Source organism: Tamandua tetradactyla, chromosome 2, assembly GCF_023851605.1.
Source record: "Tamandua tetradactyla isolate mTamTet1 chromosome 2, mTamTet1.pri, whole genome shotgun sequence".
Lineage (NCBI taxonomy): Eukaryota > Metazoa > Chordata > Mammalia > Pilosa > Myrmecophagidae > Tamandua > Tamandua tetradactyla.
The window spans coordinates 200,942,842-200,949,849 of record NC_135328.1 but is presented as its reverse complement, the minus strand read 5'-3'; positions in this window follow the sequence as shown (position 1 = coordinate 200,949,849).

The window sequence follows — 7,008 nt, the reverse complement described above, 5'->3', positions numbered from 1 at the left end:
TGGGGTCTATAATACATAAGGAGACCCTCCTAAGTGTGGGGGGGGGGCGGGGGGGAAGAAACCATACAAGCAGGGCAAGAAACAAGAAAACAAGAACTGAAAAAAATTCTCCTCTGTTAAACAAAACCTAAGCTAGAGGTCCAGATAAAGCTGAACTAAATGTCAAAGAAAAGACAGACAACACATTTATCCAGCAAGAAAACTCTAGGTAAAAGAAGTGAAAGCAATCTCCAGAATAAACTAATTAAGGAAATTAAATGTCTGGACACCAGCAAAAAATAACAAATCACACTAGGAAAACTGAAGATATGGCCCAGTCAAAGGAGCAAACCAACAATTCAAATGAGATACAGGAGCTGAAATAATTAATTCAGAATATACGAACAGAGATGGAAAACCTCATCAAAAACCAAATCAATGAATTGAGGGAGGATATAAAGAAGGCAAGGAATGAACAAAAAGAAGAAATGGAAAGTCTGAAAAAACAAATCACAGAACTTATGGAAATGAAAGGCACGGTAGAGGAGAGGGAAAAAACAATGGAAACCTACAATGGCAGATTCTGAGACACAGAACATAGGATTAGTGAACTGGAGGATGGAACATCTGAAATCCAACAAGAAACAGAAAGTATAGGGGGAAAAAATGGAAAAATATGAGCAGGGACTCAGGGAATTGAAGGACAATGTGAAACACACAAATACACATGTTGTGGGTGTCCCAGAGGAGAAGAGAAGGGAAAAGGAGGAGAAAAACTAATGGAGGAAATTATCACTGAAAATTTCCCAATTCTTATGAAAGATTTAAAATTACAGATCCAAGCAGTACAGCATACCGCAAAGAGAATAGATCCAAATAGAAGTACTCCAAGACATTTACTAATCAATATGTCAGAGGTCAAAGAGAAAGAGAGAATCTTGAAAGCAGCAAGAGAAAAGCAATCATTACATACAAGGGAAGCCCAATAAGACTATGCGTAAATTTCTCAACAGAAACCATGGAGGCAAGAAGACAGTGGGATGATATATTTAAATTACTAAAAGAGAAAAACTGCCAACCAAGAATTCTATACCCAGCAAAACTGTCATTCAAAACGAGGGAGAAATTAAAACATTTTCAGACAAAAAATCACTGAGAGAATTTGTGACCAAGAGACCAGCTCTGTAAGAAATACTAAAGGGAGCACTAGAGACAGATACAAAGACAGAAGAGAGAGGTGTGGAGAAGAGTGTAGAAAGAAGGAAAATTATATATGACATAAAAAATACAGAAGGCAAAATGGTAGAAGAAAGTACTACCCGTACAGTAATAACACTAAATGTTATGGATTGAACTCCCCAATCAAAAGACATAGACTGGCAGAATGGATTAAAAAGCAGGATCCTTCTATATGCTGTCTACAGGAAACACATCATAGACCCAAAGATAAACATAGGTTGAAAGTGAAAGGTTGGGAAAAGATATTCCATGCAAATAACAACCAGAAAAGAGCAGGAATAGCGATACTAATATCCAACAAATTAGACTTCAAATGTAAAACAGTTAAAAGAGACAAAGAAGGATACTATGTACTAATAAAAGGAACAATTCAACAAGAAGACATAACAATCATAAATATTTATGCACTGAACCAGAATACCCCAAAATACGTGAGGCAAACACTGAAAAGAGAAATAGACACATCTACCATAAGAGCTGGAGACTTCAATTCCCCACCCTCATCAATGGACAGAACATCTAGACAGAGGATCAATAAAGAAACAGAGAATTTGAATATTGCAATAAATGAGCTAGACTTAACAGACATTTATAGGACATTACACCCCACAACAGCAGGATATACCTTTTTCTCAAGTGCTCATGGATCATTCTCAAAGATAGACCATATGCTGGGTCACAAAGCAAGTCTCAACATATTTAAAAAGATTGAAATCATACACAACACTTTCTCAGATCATAAAGGAATGAAGCTGGAAACCAATAATAGGCAGAGTGCCACAAAATTCACAAATACATGGAGGCTCAACAACACACTCTTAAACAACCAGTGGGTCAAGGAATAAATTACAAGAGAAATCAGTAAATATCTCGAGGCAAATGAAAATGAAAACACAACACATCAAAACTTATGGGATGCAGCAGAGGCAGTGCTAAGAGGGAAATTTATTGCCCTAAATGTGTATATCAAAAAAAAGGGGCAAAAATCGAAGAATTAACTGTCCACTTGGAAGAACTAGAGAAAGAACAGCAAACTAACCCCAAAGCAAGCACAAAGGAAAGAAATAACAAAGATTAGAGCAGAAATAAATGAAATTGAGAACATGAAAACAATTGAGAAATCAATAAAACCAGAAGCTGGTTCTATGAGAAAATCAATAAGATTGATGGGCCCTTAGCAAGATTGACAAAAAGAAGAAGAAAGAGGATGCAAATAAATAAGATCAGAAATGGAAGAGGAGCCATAATCACTGACCCCACAGAAATAAAGGAACTAATGACAGGATACTATGAACGACTTTATGCTAATAAATACAACAATGTAGATGAAATGGACAACTTCCTAGAAAGGCATGAACAGCCAACTTTGACTCAAGAAGAAATAGATGACCTCAACAAACCAATCACAAGTAAAGAAATTGAATCAGTCATTAAGAAGCTCCCCCAAAAGTAAAGTCCAGGACCAGACAGCTTCATATGTGAATTCTACCAAACATTCCAGAAAGAATTAGAAACAACCCTGCTCAAACTCTTCAAATAAATTGAAGTGGAGGGAAATCTACCTAATTCATTCTATGAAGCCTACATCACTCTCATACCAAAAGTGTTTAATTTTGAGGAGTCCCCATTTATTTATTTATTTCCTCAGTGCTCTTGCCTTGGGTGTAAGGTCTATAAAACCGCCTCCAAGTATAAGATTTATAAGATATTTCTCTACATTTTCTTCTAACTGTTTTATGGTCTTAGACCTAATGTTTAGATCTTTGGTCCATTTTGAGTTAATTTTTGTATTGGGTGTGAGATATGGGTCCTCTTTCATTCTTTTGCATATGGATATCCAGTTCTCTAGGCACCATTTATTGAAGAGACTGTTCTGTCCCAGGTGAGTTGGCTTGACTGCCTTATCAAAGATCAATTGTCCATAAATGAGAGGGTCTATATCTGAACACTCCTTTTGATTCCATTGGTCAATATATCTATCTTTTTGCCAGTATCATGCTGTTTTAACCACTGTAGTTTCATAATATGCCCTAAAGTCAGGCAGCGTGAGGCCTCCGACTTCATTTTTTTCCCTCGGGATACTTTTAGCTATTTGGGGTACCCTGCCCTTCCAGATAAATTTGCTTATTGGTTTTTCTATTTCTGAAAAGTAAATTGTTGGGATTTTGATTGGTATTGCATTGAATCTGTAAATTAATTTAGGTAGAATTGACATCTTAACTACATTTAGTCTTCCAATCCATGAACATGGCATGCCCTTCCATCTACTTAGATCTTCTGTGATTTCTATTTAACAGTTTCTTGTAGTTTTCTTTGTATAGGTCCTTTGTCTCTTTAGTTAAATTTATTTCTAAGTATTTTATTCTTTTGGTTGCAATTGTAAATGGAATTTGTTTCTTGATTTCCCCCTCAGATTGCTCATTGCTATTGTATAGAAACACTCTGGATTTTTGAGTGTTGATCTTGTAACCTGCCACTTTGCTGTACTTGTTTATTAGCTCTAGTAGTTTTGCTGTGGATTTTTCAGGACTTTTGACATATAGTATCTTATCATCTGCAGTGAGAGTTTTACTTCTTCCTTTCCAATTTTGATGCCTTGTATTTCTTTTTCTTGTCTAATTCGTCTGGCTAGAACTTCCAATTCAATGTTGAATATCAGTGGTGATAGTGGACATCCTTGTCTTGTTCCTGATCTTAGGGGGAAAGTTTTCCATTTTTCCCCATTGAGGATGATATTAGCTGTGGGTTTTTCATATATTCCCTTTATCGTTTTAAGGAAGTTCCCTTCCATTCCTATCCTTTGAAGTGTTTTCAACAGGAAAAGATGTTGAATTTTGTCAAATGCCTTTTCTGCATCAATCAAGATGATCATGTGATTTTTCTGCTTTGATTTGTTGATATGGTGTGTTACATTAATTGATTTTCTTATGTTGAACCATCCTTGCATACCTGGGATGAATCCTACTTGGTCATGATGTATAATTCTTTTAATGTGTTGCTGGATTTGATTTGCTAGAATTTTGTTGAGGATTTTTGCATCTATACTCATTAGAGAGATTTGTCTGCAGTTTTCTTTTTTTGTAATATCTTTGTCTGGCTTTGGTATGAGAGTGATGTTGGCTTCATAGAATGAATTAGGTAGATTTCCCTCCACTTCAATTTTTTGGAAGAGTTTGAGCAGGATTGGTATTAATTCTTTCTGGAATGTTTGGTAGAATTCACATGTGAAGCCATCTGGTCCTGGACTTTTCTTTTGGGGGAGCTTCTTAATGACTGATTCAATTTCTTTACTTGTGATTGGTTTGTTGAGTCTATTTCTTCTTGAGTCAAAGTTGGCTGTTCATGCCTTTCTAGGAAGTTGTCCATTTCATCTACATTGTTGTATTTATTAGCATAAAGTTGTTCATAGTATCCTGTCATTAGTTCCTTTATTTCTGTGGGGTCAGTGATTATGGCTCCTCTTCCATTTCTGATCTTATTTATTTGCATCCTCTTTCTTCTTCTTTTTGCCAATCTTGCTAAGGGTCCATCAATCTTACTGATTTTCTCATAGAACCAGCTTCTGGTTTTATTGGTTTCTCAATTGTTTTCATGTTCTCAATTTCATTTATTTCTGCTCTAATCTTTGTTATTTCTTTCCTTTTGCTTGCTTTGGGGTTAGTTTGCTGTTCTTTCTCTAGTTCTTCCAAGTGGACAGTTAATTCCTCGATTTTTGCCCCCCTCTTTTTTTTTTTTTTTTTTTTGATATACGCATTTAGGGCAATAAATTTCCCTCTTAGCACTGCCTTTGCTGCATCCCATAAGTTTTGATGTGTTGTGTTTTCATTTTCATTTTCCTTGAGATATTTACTGATTCTCTTGTAATTTATTCCTTGACCCACTGGCTGTTTAAGAGTGTGTTGTTGAGCCTCCACATATTTGTGAATTTTCCGGCACTCTGCCTATTATTGATTTCCAACTTCATTCCTTTTGATCTGAGAAAGTGTTGTGTATGATTTCTATCTTTTTTAAATATGTTGAGACTTGCTTTGTGACCCAGCATATGGTCTATCTTTGAGAATGATCATGAGCACTTGAGAAAAAGCTGTATTCTGCTGTTGTGCAGTGTAATGTTCTATAAATGTCTGTTAAGTCTAGCTCGTTATTGTATTATTCAAATTCTCTGTTTCTTTATTGATCCTCTGTCGAGATGTTCTGTCCATTGATGAGGGCAGGGAATTGAAGTCACCAACTATTATGGTAGACGTGTCTATTTCTCTTTTCAGTGTTTTCAGTGTTTGCCATATGTAGTTTGGAGCTATCTGATTCAGTGCATAAATATTTATGATTGTTATGTCTTCGTCCTGAATTGCTCCTTTTATTAGTACATAGTATCCTTCTTTGTCTCTTTTAACTGTTTTACATTTGAAGTCTAATTTGTTGGATATTAGTGTAGCTACACCTGCTCTTTTCTGATTATTATTTGCATGAAATATCTTTTCCCAACCTTTCACTTTCAACCTATGTTTATCTTTGGGTCTATGATGTGTTTCCTGTAGACAGCATATAGATGGGTCCTGCTTTTTAATCCATTCTGCCAGTCTATACCTTTTGATTGGGGAGTTTAATCCATTAACATTTAGTGTTATTACTGTATGGGCTTCTACCTATTTGCCTTTTAGATTTTATATGTCATGTCTAATTTTCCTTCTTTTTACCTTTACTCATAGTCTTCCCTTCTACACTCTTCTCCACACCTCTCTCTTCTGTCTTTTTGTATCTGTCTCTAGTGCTCCTTAGTATTTCTTGCAGAGCTAGTCTCTTGGTCACAAATCTCTCAGTGATTTTTTGTCTGAAAATGTTTTAATTTCTCCCTCAGTTTTGAAGGACAATTTTTCTGGATATAGAATTCTTGGTTGGCAGTTTTTCTCTTTTAGTAATTTAAATATATCATCCCACTGTCTTCTCGCCTCCATGGTTTCTGCTGAGAAATCTATGCATAGTCTTATTGGGTTTCCCTTGTATGTAATGATTGCATTTCTCTTGCTGCTTTCAAGATTCTCTCTTTCTCTTTGACCTCTGACATATTGATTAGTATATGTCTTGGAGTACGTCTATTTGGATCTATTCTCTTTGGGATATGCTGCACTTCTTGGATCTGTAATTTTAAGTCTTTCATAAGAGTTGGGAAATTTTCAGTGATAATTTCCTCCATTAGTTTTTCTCCTTCTTTTCCCTTCTCTTCTCCTTCTGGGACACCCACAACATGTGTATTTGTGTGTTTCACATTGTCATTCAATTCCCTGAGTCCCTGCTCATATTTTTCCATTTTTTCCCCCTATACTTTCTGTTTCTTGTCGGATTTCAGATGTTCCATCCTCCAGTTCACTAATCCTATCTTCTGCCTCTCGAAACCTACCATTATAGGTTTACATTGTTTTTTTCATCTCTTCTACTGTCCCTTTCATTCCCATAAGTTCTGTGATTTTTTGTTTTTTCAGACTTTCCATTTCTTCTTTTTGTTCATTCCTTGCCTTCTTCATCTCCTCCCTCAATTCATTGATTTGGTTTCTTTGAGGAGGTTTTCCATGTCTGTTCGTATATTCTGAATTAATTGTTTCAGCTCCTGTATCTCATTTGAATTGTTGGTTTGTTCATTTGACTGGGCCATATCTTCAATTTTCCTGGTGTGATTTGTTATTTTTGCTGGCGTCCAGACATTTAATTACCTTAATTAGTTTATTCTGGAGATTGCTTTCCCTTCTATTACCTAGGGTTTTCTTGCTGGATGAATTTGTTGTCTGTAAGTTC